Source organism: Ictalurus furcatus, chromosome 12 (assembly GCF_023375685.1).
Source record: "Ictalurus furcatus strain D&B chromosome 12, Billie_1.0, whole genome shotgun sequence".
NCBI classification, from domain to species: domain Eukaryota; kingdom Metazoa; phylum Chordata; class Actinopteri; order Siluriformes; family Ictaluridae; genus Ictalurus; species Ictalurus furcatus.
The window spans coordinates 9,975,717-9,989,525 of record NC_071266.1 but is presented as its reverse complement, the minus strand read 5'-3'; the positions used below and the strand labels follow the sequence as shown (position 1 = coordinate 9,989,525).

The window sequence follows — 13,809 nt, the reverse complement described above, 5'->3', positions numbered from 1 at the left end:
TGTCTTTTTATTATCTAAAATACTGTCCAATAGTTTAAAATTGTTAATAATAGCCTACAAATTAACAATGTATTTTTATATGGATCTGGAGTGGTAACTTTTGTACCTTTTTAGTGTGAGTCTTTTACCTGGACAGGTGTATGCATTTCAATGATTTACTCTAAAAGCTAATGAGTGGTGGTCCTTAAGATCCAATTAGGCACTATATACTTTGCGGAGTGCTGTTATAGGAAAAGAATCAACAGTGGAGTGCTGTGATGAAGTGAAGCAGAGTTTCTATCCCTGAAGTTGATTATTTTTCAATATTCTTCAGAAGTCACAGTGTTTTATTCCTCTTATACCACAGCGATGTGCCAACTCTGACACATCATGCTTTTTTAAAAATCCATGCATTTACTGTTGCGGAACATCTGCGAAAAACAAGCTGGCTCCTGTTGTTGCTTTTATTACTTTAATTAAAGCAGCTATATACTATAAAATATAAGGTTCCTACACTGAAACACATGAAGTGCAAAATGTCTGTAAATGGTAAAATACAGGGACTTGTTCCCTTTCAAAAACTGTGGAGTGTGCAAACTTTTGCACTTGACTCTATACACATTGTGACCATTGTGCATATTTAACAATAACAGGATTATTAAATTGCTTCAGATTCTTAGTATCAGTTGAACACACACACACACACACACACACACACACACACACACACACACACTTCATCAAACGGGAAATTCCACTGCATGTATTTGTGTGTAAGTCAATAATATGAGCTCACTTCTTGTCGGTCCAGACACAGTAGACTGTTTACTTTACACATCCTCCAACTAGCTGTGAACTCAACATAGGAAGTACATGGTTTGTGTGTTTACATGCTTGTGTGTGTGCGATTGTGAACATGTTTTTATACCATGAGTGGGTTGTGTGCATGTACATGTGTGCGGTTTGTGTATGATGTGTATGTAAGTGTGAATGGAGTTGAGGGTGGTGTTTATCGTAGTAACTCTAATGAAAACACATGACTGTGCTAATACTCTTTCTCGCTCACTTTGTGTGTGTGAGTGAGTGTAGTAGAGGTTGGCAAAATGTGTCTATACCTGTGTTTAATAAATCTTAAGTAGATTGTTAGGTTGTAAACGGATGTTTGCACTCTGGTTTTTGGTTTAAATTTTTCTGGCCCTGAAATATGCTCGTGTACATCCCCCTTGTGCGGCCAAAACAGCTCTGACCTGTTAAGGCATGGACTCCACAAGACCTCTGAAGGTGTGCTGTGGTATCTGGCACTGAGACGTTAGCAGCAGATCCTTTAAGTCCTGAAAGTTGTGAGGTGGGGCCTCCATGGATCAGACTTGATTGTCCAGCACATCCCACAGATGCTTGATCAGATTGACAGCTGGAGAATTTGGAGGTCAACACCTTGAACTCTTTGTCATATTCCTCAAACCATTCCTGAACAATTTTTGCAGTGTGGCAGAGCACATTATCCTGCTGAAAGAGGACACTGCCATTAGGGAATACCGTTGCCAGGAAGGGATGTACTTGGTCTGCAACAATGTTTAGGTAGGTGGGAGATGTCAAAGTAACATCTACATGAATGCCAGGACCCAAGGTTCACCAGTTGTCCTTCCATGGACCACTTTTGGTAGGTACTAACCACTGCATACCGGGAACACCCCACAAGACCTGCCATTTTGGAGATGCTCTGACCCAGTCATCTAGACATCACAATTGGGCCCTGGTCAGAGTTGCTCAGATCCTTATGCTTGCCCATTTTTCCTACTTCAAACACATCAACTTTGAGAACTGACTGTTCACTTGCTGTGTAATATATCCCACCCCTTGACTGGTGCCACTGTAACAAGATAATCAATGTTATTCACTTCACCTATCAGTGATTTTAATGTTATGGCTGATCAAGGGGGATATTGAGAATATAACATTTTATTCGTTTTACGTTTATTACACTTTTCAGGGTGATTCTAAATATTTAGTTTTGCATGAGTGAAAAAAAGAATTCTGCTTGACTTGTGTGACTTGAAATTAATAATAATAACAATAATAATAGGCTACTATTTAAACTCGTCCAGTTGGTGGGGTGAATCAGCTGGTACTCAGCTGCGTTCAGCTCACTATTCGGTTCACTGAATCTCCGGTAAGCACGAGCACCTGGCAGCTGAACCGCTTAAGGTGCATTCACACATACAGCAATTTTATCACTGCAAGTAGCCAGTCGCTGTATTATGAAGTTGCCAGTAGGCGTTCCTACTACTGGTTGCCATAGTAACATGGGTGGTGCAACTTTTGATAACAAACCAGTTTTCTTGCTGCTAAAATTAAACATTCTGGAGGGAGAGCGATCTTATATAAAGTGTATATATGCATCATATTAGGGCTGCACAATTAATCGAATATCGATCGTGATTACAATTTTGACTGCCCACGATTAAATGAACATGATTGACTGCGATATTAACGTTCAAAATTCATCCTCCGCTAATAGAAAACTCCGCTGCAGATCAAATCAAGCGCTTCCTACACTTACAGCCAATCACCACAGAGCGGCACAGGGATGACGTCATTTTGTAGTGCCAAAACCCCGAAATGGAGTTAGCATTTTAGCCCTCAACCTACCAGCTTTGCTTCAAGCTTTTGCGTGAGGGGAAATCATGACATTAACATGATGCTAAATGGCACTACAGAGGTTGACGGGGACATTAAACATCATCACGCCGAACGGGAAAAAACTTCGCAGATAAACTCAGGGCTTTACAGTGCGACCATTTCACTCGCATTTGTGACTGAAAAGTATTTTGTGCGACTGTGAATAAATATTTATTTGCACCGGTGCGAGTGACCTGTTCGGAGTTGTATACAGTGGTTTTCAAAGTGTGGGTCGCGGCCCCCTTGGGGGCCGCCAGGGGGTGCCCAGGGGACCTCAGCAATTTGATGTGAAAAATAAATAAATACATGATTTTCTCTTTCTCACTCTCAGACAACCACACACACACACAATTAATCCCTAATGTAATCTAATGTAAAGATGTAAGATGTGGCTTCCTGTTCATTTTAGAACTGATTTTAAGATTTTAACTTTAGTATTTAAATTGTTAAATGGACTAGCCCCACGATATATGTCTGATTTAATACAGCCACATGCTCCATCAACAGCACTTAGGTCCTCTGAGGAATTCCTTTTGGTCAAAGAACAGGGGTGACCTTGCTTTTGCAGTTGCAGCCCCAAAACGTTGGAATAATTTGCCTTTACATGTTAGGCAGGGCCAGACACTTTCTGCTTTTAAATCTAGTCTTAAAACTCATTTTTACTCCTTGGTGTTTAACTCAGTATGAGAGCTGTTTTTTTATGATTTTGTTCTTGTTTTATGTTTTGTTGTATGTGTTTACTGTTTTATTCTGATTATGTTTGTACAGCACTTTTTAAAAAAAGTGCTCTATAAATAAACTTTTTCCATGTGGTAGGATGATATTAGATATAATTTTGCGCTACAGTAAGAAAATCTGACAAGGCAGGACAAATGGACAGAAACCTGGTTTAGTGTTATTTTGATAACGCAGTGTTTAACGCACTTTGTGCTTAACTGAAAACTGAAATGAAATGTATGTGTGTGTGTGTGTGTGTGATGCTGAAAGGAAACTGGGTAATTTATCGTTGCTGTCAGACAGTCCGCTCACTCCTGTCTCAGACTCTTCCTCCTGGAGCTGCGGCCCGTGACGTCACATCCACTATTGGCACGCGCTGTTTCTCCCGGAATCAATTAGCCTACTCATTCATGATGGCTTTCTCGAGTATTGTAGCAGTTGTTTCATATTTAAATATATAATTTATTCACATAATATAGTCTTATAATCAAATAGTAAATCATATATAAGTACTGTATGCATACATATAAACGGTGTGTAGACAGATTTTGGTTTTCCATTTTTAATGAATGAATAAAAACTTATATTCATTTATATTAATTAGTATTAATAATAAAAGGGGTATTTTGTACTTTAATTAATCACACACACAGACACATGATTAATTAAAGTGCTATATATATATATATAATTATATTTGATATGTACGTTATGTTCATAAATAATTTTTAGATATTTGTATATTTGTATTATATTTTTTCTCTTGTTTTTTATTCAAATGTTTGTGTTTTTTTCATATACAAATTTTTTTATCAATATAATCCAATGTGTTTATGTAATGTGATTGTGTAATCATAACTTGTTCAATTAAAAAAAAAGGTTGTACATGCTGAACCCAACTTTATTTTGATACTAAATCAGGGTGTGAAGTTGATCCTAAACCATATACTGAGAGGAGTTAGTTTAAAACTAGCTTTTAACATACTTTTTTAATATTTTCACACCACTGTCACTTAAAGCACATTGTAATTAGCAATGCGTAAATAAAATGATGGTAAACTTTGTCGTGCAGAGTGACGAGTTTCACCATCAGCATCCGTCAGAAACAGGAAGTACTACATCTATGATATAGAAGCAGTTAGCTTATGTCTTTCTCAGTGCAATATAATATAATATAATATATAATGTAATATAATATAAAACCACATGTACTGAGAGTCTTACGTCGGTGTGTAATATTGTCGTGTCCATGCTGTTGTTTTAATTTTATACAAACTGCCCTGGAAAAAGACAGGAACTCTGAGGTGTCTGGGTTTTGTGTCTGATCAGAGTTCCCCTTTCCCAAAGCCATATCTTTCAACAATACTTCATCCTCTCATCTTCCTCCATCCTTTTATCCTGCTCTTCTCCATCACATCCTTCTGCATTATTGAAGCACATGGCCATTTGGGAAGCTGCTGCCTGATTCATTCCTGCTTCTTTTACATTTTTATGCTTTTTCTGTCAGCCCTCATTAGTAGATTTGGTGATTACTTTTATGCAGGACATGAAGTTCCAGCCCAGACAGCCATTGATGGGAGAAAGGGAGGAGCATATTGACATGATGCTGGTGGAGAACAGACTTTTCAGGTTTATGCAAAAAAGTATTCAAAAATGTGTTGCCTAAGTTTATTATTTATTTGTAGCTTTTTCCTCAAATACTGTGTGTGTGTGTGTGTGTGTGTGTGTGTGTGTGTGTGTGTGTACGCTAAGTTTAGGACTAAGCCTGCAGCCTCACTGGCTCGCTTCAGAATCAAGCAGGATTTGGTGTGTATTTTGCAACATTATGTCGAAAAACTGTGAAGGAAAAGCACAGGAAAAAACACAAACTACCCACCTGTGCCTTGGTGAATACACTAAAGAGCAATACACACACACACACACACATCTATTCTGTCTGGATTTCATACCTATAACAATTGTGTATGTATGTATACTTTGTGACTCCAGTGTGTTATGCTGAGGACACAAGGCTTCATCCAGGTGGATGCACACGCACACATCGGGAGTTTGTAAGGACACACACTGTTCCATCGTGCTGCAGTTTACACACCAAGCGTGAGAACTTCTGATCAAGATGACACTGTAAATGGATCACACATTCATACAGGTGTCACACTCACCGTCTACTTTATTAGGAACGCCTGTACACCGGCACATTCATGCAGTTATCTAAGCTGTTGACTTGATGTTTTGCACTGCGCTGCTGTCGCATGATTGGCTGATTAGATATGTGCATGAATGTGCACATGTACAGGTGCTCCTAATAAAGTGGACGGTGAGTGTATGTCCTGATTCTAATGAGTGTATGGTAAATGGTTAAAAGCACTTAAAGAGCACTTTTATCCAACTGTGTCTCATTCACCCATTCACACACACACCCACACACCAATGGTAGCAGAGCTGCCATGCAAGGCGATAACTTGCCATTGGGAGCAATTCAGGGTTCAGCGTCTTGCCCAAGGACACTTCGGCATGTGGAGTCACGCGGACCGGGAATCGAACCACCAACCCTACGATTAGTGGACAACCCGCTCTACCACCTGAGCCACAGCCGCCATGCATATGAGTGTATATGTAAGTAGTGTGCATGTGTGTGTGTGTGAGTGTGTGTGCGTGTGTATGTGTGTGTCTCATGTAGCCACCCAGACTTGTCTTTTCCAACCACATCTGAAGGTATGTTTACAGCAGGCGTTCCTACTACTACTGGTTGCCATAGCAACTTTTATCAGTCGGTGGCGCACCTAGCATTCCCCTTTTGACAACAAAACAGTTTTCTTGCTGCTAAAATGAAATATTTTGGAGGGAGAGCATTTGTATATAAAATTCACTAGTTCATATATGCATCATATCCTATGAGATGAAGCAGAAGCAGTATAGTGGAAGCCAGTTGCCGCTGAGAGGCTAAGTAGTGGGAAAAACGATTCCCGCCCGATGACTCAATCAGATGCAATTTATGATGGTTTATTTCACTACAAAATCGTGAATGGTAATATGCATGTAAAGACAGGCAACAGAAAGTGAGAGTCCCATCTTCTCACCCCCTCTCTCTGGCTAGCTGAGCAAACTGTCCTAGTTAAATACTCGCCTATGCCCATGTGTCCAACCCACTACGCGGAAGTGATTTACATTTACTGCACCTACAAGCAGTGTGTGCGCTTTGCCATAACGGCCATCTATCTGTGGCGAAAACGCAAGCGCCAGGCTGTCTGGGTCCACGAAACAATTCGGACTCACAGGCAGCATGGCGGATCACGGATCGTGAATAGCGGTTTGTCAGGGTTGCCTATCTTGAGGCAAATCTGCCATCTGCTGATGACGTATAGTTCAATGTAGACGTCTACAGACTACACACTTAGACAAAATTATTCTTATGGCAACACTAGCACCATGATCCAATATCTCTGTCGTAGATATGCCAGCATATAATTACGTCCACTATGTTCCACGTCATAGTGAATTTGCCGTATTATCTTATAAATCTGTTTTGGAGATATATCTATATTCTTTTATTGCTAATAAAATATAGAAAGCAGACTGACTGCCAGTGTCTCACTATTTCATTTGTATTTGTATTTTGTTCCATTTTGGTACCATGATGGTCAATTATTAGTATTTAAAGATGCACTATTTCGATTTTTTTTTTTTCTCAGTATTTAAAAATGAACGAGCTTTGTTAACAGAATTCTGACCTGGAGCATAAGAAAAGCTGTAAGATGGAGTTGAAGACAGAAAAAGCCATTTCCACACTGAAAAAAAAACCCCAGGTGGATCAGGCCTGCTCTACTGTCTTCACTCCCATTGGTAGTCGTTGCACCAAGTCGATCCAAATTTGCATAAAGTTAAACTTTTCTCAACTTTGTCGCGTCGCTGGACACGCCCACATCTAGTCACAAACGGTCGCCGTCGCTCAAGACGCCAGCTCTCATTGAAAATGAATGATATCCGGTTGCTTTGTTGCTGCGAGTCTCTGTATGTGTGAACGCTTTAAGCAGTGCGCGCGGAATGTCAAAACCGAGACGATGCGTCATGCGTCAAGAGAGGCTCGCGGCGGCTCGAGCTCTTGGGCGAAGTGATCTCTGTAATGCAGTAATGAGCTGCTCTGTGCTGTCTGGGTTTTTGTTGGTTTTTCCTAAAGAGGACAATTGCAAATAAACTCCTTGGTCTTGCACACTGAGTTGCAGACATACCGGGGAAAAAAGCATGCCACATATTTTGCCAAAGAATTTTTGTATCGTATCGTAATTTTTTAGGTTTTGTGCCCATCCACCTTCTGAGTACACGGTGTTCCACAGGGCTGAACACGTGTGTTGCCAGATTGCGCGTTACTCCCCGGTTGTCCTTTTAGGTGGTTAGAATCCATTTGCTTTGACGTATGGACAAAAATAATATATAGAGACACATTTAAACATTCCAAAAACTTATACTACTCTATAAATTATGAAAAATTTTATATTTAATTCATCTATAGTAACCACTTCATCCTAGTCATGGTGGATCCCGAGATTTTCATGGGAATCCTTGGAACAAGATGGGGGTGGGCTACATCCTATGGATGTATTCATATAATTCAAACAGATATTAACCCGAGCTCAGGATTGACCTGGGGTCTCTGGAGCTGTAAGGCAGAAACTTTACCGACTGTAACATGCATCCCAGAATACGCGATCTTCTGGGAACAGCGTCTGAAATTTGCATCCCCACTTCATTTCTAACTAAAAAGAGTGATGCAGTGGCGCTTTAGTCTTTTAGACTGTCCAGCTCTCTCACCTGCTCATCTGTACACTCAGCCTCCAAAGACTCAACATTCATCCTTATACTACATGTCAACGCCATCTTACTAGTCATCTCATATATCGACTATATGTTGCATTATAGCTGCAATGCATTCTGGAAATCCGCATCTCTAGTTCTTCATTGGATTTCTCATTAATATGATTGCTGGACAATGTTGAGTGAGAAAATAAGTTCTTGCTATTTCCTTTTTTCAGAGCTAACAGCAAAACTTGAGCATTATTCTTTATCAGTCCCTCCAGGAGTCTGTGATTTGGCGATAGCAGAAATGAACACAAAATCAAGCAATATTCAGAGGAGCTTGCAGTTTTTCAAAATTACTGCAGATTTGGGCCAAGACAAGTCATGTGACATCATCACAAAGTGCATTCAGCCAAAGCCCTATTTGATTCACGTGCGTCAAACATGAGTACAGCTAAAAGGTCTCATTTACCAACAAACATCACTGCAATTTCGCCAATTCAAGTAGTTTTCCACAAAAAAAAAGCACCAAAAACTCTGCAGGTTGCATCGCAAATTTTAGGAAAAGCCACAGCAATTTTTTTTTTGGCAAAAGCATTTTTGGCCACAACAGTCACAAACAAAAACCCTGCTCAAAATCCTGTACTTAAAAAAATCTTATGTTTAATATTGTTGAAATGATTTTTATTCTATTGAACGCTATTGTACTGTAACTGTGCTAGCAAAAATAACGTCACCCATTGATGTCAGAACCTAAGCAGCACCTAAACTAACAAACTAGCACCAAAATCAATAAACATTTAAAACCATCAAATATTTCAGCATATACATACTGCATTGAATGTGTTTCAGTGGTTTCCTTTAGCATTAACAAAAATGTTTAAAAAAATAAATAAATAAAAATAAAATATAAAATAAAATTAACCTATACTTATTAGGTGCTTTTTTTGTGGAAAACTACTTGAATTGGCGAAATTGCAGTGATGTTTGTTGGTAAATGAGACCTTTTAACTGTACTCATGTTCGACGCACGTGAATCAAAGAGGGATTTGGCTGAATGCGCATTGTGATGACGTCACATGACGCATCTTGGCTCCATAACTAGCAAGTTTTCTAACTATACCAACTACAAACCGTTAAAGCAAGCTAGCAACAGTGCACACAGCATCACCAGCAGGTCTGAGAAATTGTTATTTCTGGAATTTCTGTAGTTCGTGAGTGTGATCAGCAGAGGGCGTTCCTCTCCTTCAGGTCCTGGAGAACCTCATGTCCTGCATATGTTGGTGATTTTCCTGCTCTAACACACAAACCTCAACTCAGGAAAGCTGATAATTACTTGAAACAGAGCAGGAGAACACTAACATGTACAGAACCAATTGTGACCCTGTACAGTAGAGTGCAAAACACCAGATGTGATGTACTAGTTTGACATGTTGTTTGGCAGGATCAGGTTAAGCTTCGTCATGTAGTCTGTGTTTATGGATATGTGACAGCATGGCTCATTAAGAGTGAATCAGGATTATGGGTCATCGCTGTTAGGTGATATGGTGATATGATGTATTGCAAGAACATGAGGCTTACAAAATAAGGATGCGTCACTGATAAAAATATAAAACTCCAGCCTAATGGGAATGTAGTGTCAGTAGGGTTCATTAGAGAATGGGGAAATATATGTCTCACTGTATTAAAACGATGCAATTAAGATGCAGATTATTGGCATAGTTTACGCACAACTAGAGCAATCAGATCCATTTTTATCCCATGGTAATAAGTGAGGGTAATAATGATGCTGATGTAATACAGTTTCACACAGATGCTTGTATTTCCAAGTTGTAAAATGTCTACCTTTAGTCAAGGTAACCAGGATATGCTTATATTTGATCTTTAAAGCAAAAGGTGCTCATATTGTGAGTGAAAAGTTTTACTCCAGACTACTCCAGGTGATAATGGTTCCATGTCAGAAAGTTGCCAAAACAACAACTACTTGAAGGAAAACTCCTCCCTAAAACACACAACATTATATCGCAATACTTGCATCTGTTTGGTGATAATTTGTTATTCGATGTTATATTTCAGTTATTCCTGTGAGAAGTTAGCAGTTGTGTCCTGCACTGATGTCCCAAATGGACATTGTTGTTGCTAGCGTAGTTACAGTGGTGTTCAATAGGCGAAAAGAAATTAACAAATATAAGGGATGATGGTGATGTTGACCGTCATATTACTGAGAGTTGGACTCAAAGTCTTAGAATGCTTTGCAGCTTAAATTTGATGCAGTTATGGGTATTACAGTGAAAACAGACTAGATGGGGATGATGGCATGGTGGCTTAGTGGCTAGTATGTTTGCCTCACACCTGCAGGGTTGGAGGTATGAATCCTGCCTCCCAATGCTCCTTCAGGTGTTTCCTCCCCCTAAGTCCAAAGACACGGGTTGTAGGCTGATTGGGATTGGCAAATTGTCCATAGTAATGAGTCTTTATTGGTCACAGCACAGTGAAATTCTTTTCTTTGCATACCCCAGAATGCCAGGAAGTTGGGGTCAGAGCACAGGGTCAGCCATGATACGGCGCCTCTGGAACAGAAATGGTTAAGGGCCTTGCTCAAGTAGCGTATGAATGGGTGCGTGATTGGGCCCTGCAATAGGTTGGCTCCCCATTCAGGGTGTCCCCTGCCTTGTGTCCCGCGTTCCATGGCATAGGCTCCAGGCTCTCAGTGACTCTGAGTAGGATAAGCAGTACAGAAAATGGATGGACATTGATAAAAGAAGTTTAAACAAAAAAAATAAAAAAATTTTGGTTTGGACTCCATTGAAGATGACATGATGTTTCGTTTTAAAGTTGTGCTTAGACACTTATGACACACTTCATAACCACAGTTCAATCCGTGTAGGCCTTCACTGCTAAAAATATGTGTGTGTGTGTGTGTGTGTGTGTGTGTGTGTAAACAAAGCATTTGCTATTGCTTCTATTGCATAATTGAATATGTCTATCACGTAAATAAAAGCAAGACACGTCCACGTCTCTAGTTATGTCATCCAGCATCTGCCCCGAGTTACACGCGCGGGTGGGGTCCGAGGGGGGGGGGGGGGGGGGGGAGTTAGGTACGCCGGTGCACGCGCGTACAGCAGCCCCTGCGACAACCGGAAGCGCCTACAGGCGACACATGGCAAGACAAACGACGGTCGGGAGAGAGCAGTTTTCATAGGATAAGCAACCAAAAGCGCGCTCCTGTTCTCCATCAGAGCATCACACCGCATGTAAAGAAGATCTGATTTTATATATATGGGAGAAAAAGAGGCACTGGATCATAAATTAATTAATTGCTTTAATAAATAAATAAGAGGAAGGGATTCGGCAGTCACACAGCGGGCTTCGCCATGGTGAGTGTTGGCTAAACAAATCAATGGAGAAACGTCTAGAGAAAAAAAAAAACGCTATTAGATAAATGACATGATGTGTATTGAATCTAGGATGAAGGTTTAGGTTTATTGGTCCTCAGACAGACGAATATTAGGTTGGATAATAATGGCAGAAAGGAGAGGGTCGGTTATAAAATAATAATAATAATAATAATAATAATAATAATAATAATAATAATAATAAACAATCAGTCGACTACAGTGATTACTGAATGTGTTGTGGTTAAAACCCACTGCACAGAGACATGGTTGTGTTCGCGTTCTGAACTTGTAATGCTTTTTATTCATCAATGGAATCCATCCATGGTGTGTTTATTAGTATTGTTATTATTAGTATTTAAAATAATAATAATAATAATAATAATAATAATAATAATGTATTTCTATTAAAATGACAGTTGCTCTTGTGGTGTTTGGCATATGGAGGTTTAAAGGCTCCGTTTTTGAGCCGAATGATAGGATGATCGGATCTAATCTAATCACTTCTGATCTGATTTATTCTTATTCATTAATTAAACAAACAAATATCTCTATCGTATTGCCGTATTGCGTTGGTGGTAAATACAAGGTTAGCTAGACATATTATATATTTTTAAGCTATTTTGTTTTTTTCGTTGGGGGTGGATATAATGAGCGTTATGTCTGGTGTGTGCGTGTAGATTGTCATCAACAGATTGTGATAGTTGTATGATAACACTGTGATGAATGCTTGTGATTTATTATTACATAATAATTTCTAGGCCTAAATCATATGTATTGATGAGGGATGAGGAGTGTCATTGAAAAGGCGCGCAAGCGCGCGCGACACCCTCCATCTCCTCTTCCTCCTCCTCTCTCTCTCTCTTTCTCTCTAATCTCCACACCCACCTCTCGATTGGTGGGGTTTGGGGGGGGGGGGGGGGGTGCTGAAAACCGAGGAATCAGAAAAGTCTAATAGCAAAAAATCAAATAGTGCACACGACATTTAAATATATATATAGCCTTTATATACAATGTATGTATGTATGTATGTATTTATTTTTATGCACAACCTAATCGACCCTCCTCCCCCTGCTCAGTAAGAAGGCACGCCCAGAGACGTTTTCGTTGTCGCCTAGACACCGTTTAACCCTTTCCGGTGCGACTGCTTACATCAATCTCGGTCTCGAGCTCGAGCTCGAAGTGTCGCGAAGCTTGGGGCAGGAGCGAGCGAGAGGCGGATGGTTTCCTATATACCAGATAGGCTGATCCTATATACCAGATAGGCTATAAGATGCTGTTTGGAAAGGAGGAAAACCTGTGACGCGCACGCGCGTGTGGAGGAAGCGGGCTCCTGGTAAAAAAAAAAAAAATAATAATTAAAAAAAAAAACAATAAAAGAAGCGAGGGAACAAAATTCTAGGCTTTTTTTCTCCTCCTGCGCGGTGGAAATGAACAGAGACGTCAACATGGCGACAGCAGCTGCGCTCGTGCGTTCCGACACGAAGCCGTGGCAGTGAAGGTAGGGCCTTACCTGCCTCCTAAACACACGAGAGAGAGAGAGAGAGAGAGAGATATATATGCTGTTCGCGTTTAAACGTGTCAAGTCAACGGCGGGAGAGACCGGATATGTCGTGAGAGGCACGCGCTCATAGGTGACCTTGTCCAGCATCCTTATTGACGACGGATTTTTAGGCATCGATGAAATGACACCCCCTACTTGCTGATGATGAAATTGTGTGTTTGATATTTGGTGCCTTTTTCCTGGCGTCTCTATCCCACTTTCTATATCCTACTTGTTGCTGAAAGCAACCGATCCTCGGTTTATCATTTCAGCATCATCTCTGCAGATCATCCAGTTTATATCTCATTTACATATTCTTTAAAACACGTCATTATAACCAGGAGACCTTATTTTACTACGTTACTGCGACCTTTAGACTTCACGCGCTCACGATGGAGTCTAAATCATCGGCGACGTTTAAAGAAAGGGTGTGTGTGTGTGTGTGTGTGTGTGTGTGTGAACACACACCTCTTATCATTTTATTATCCGTGGCAAACTGCGTCTGATATGAACACAAGCGCACGTCACGTGGCGTTAACGTTAACGACGACCTGCCGGAGGAAGCGCGTGCAGCTCCGTTTCAGCACCGCGGACAGCCGCTGTTTTGACGTTTTCAACTGCACCAGGTTGAGATTAAGGGTTCGGGTGGGTGGGGGACGTCCAGGGAAGAGCCGATTTCATTCCGATTTCAAGGCGTCGCGG

At 40.4% G+C, this 13,809-nt stretch overlaps 1 protein-coding gene across 1 annotated transcript in view; it reads left to right on the top strand.

Moving 5' to 3' along the window:
* Nucleotides 1–11,511: 11,511 nt before the first annotated feature.
* Nucleotides 11,512–13,809, top strand: part of scn1lab (sodium channel, voltage-gated, type I like, alpha b) — a 55,352-nt gene continuing 53,054 nt past the window's right edge. Inside the window, exon 1 of the mRNA XM_053638643.1 lies at nt 11,512–11,546. The gene's annotated coding sequence lies outside the window, so the exon portion shown is untranslated. The remainder of the gene's footprint in view (nt 11,547–13,809) is intronic.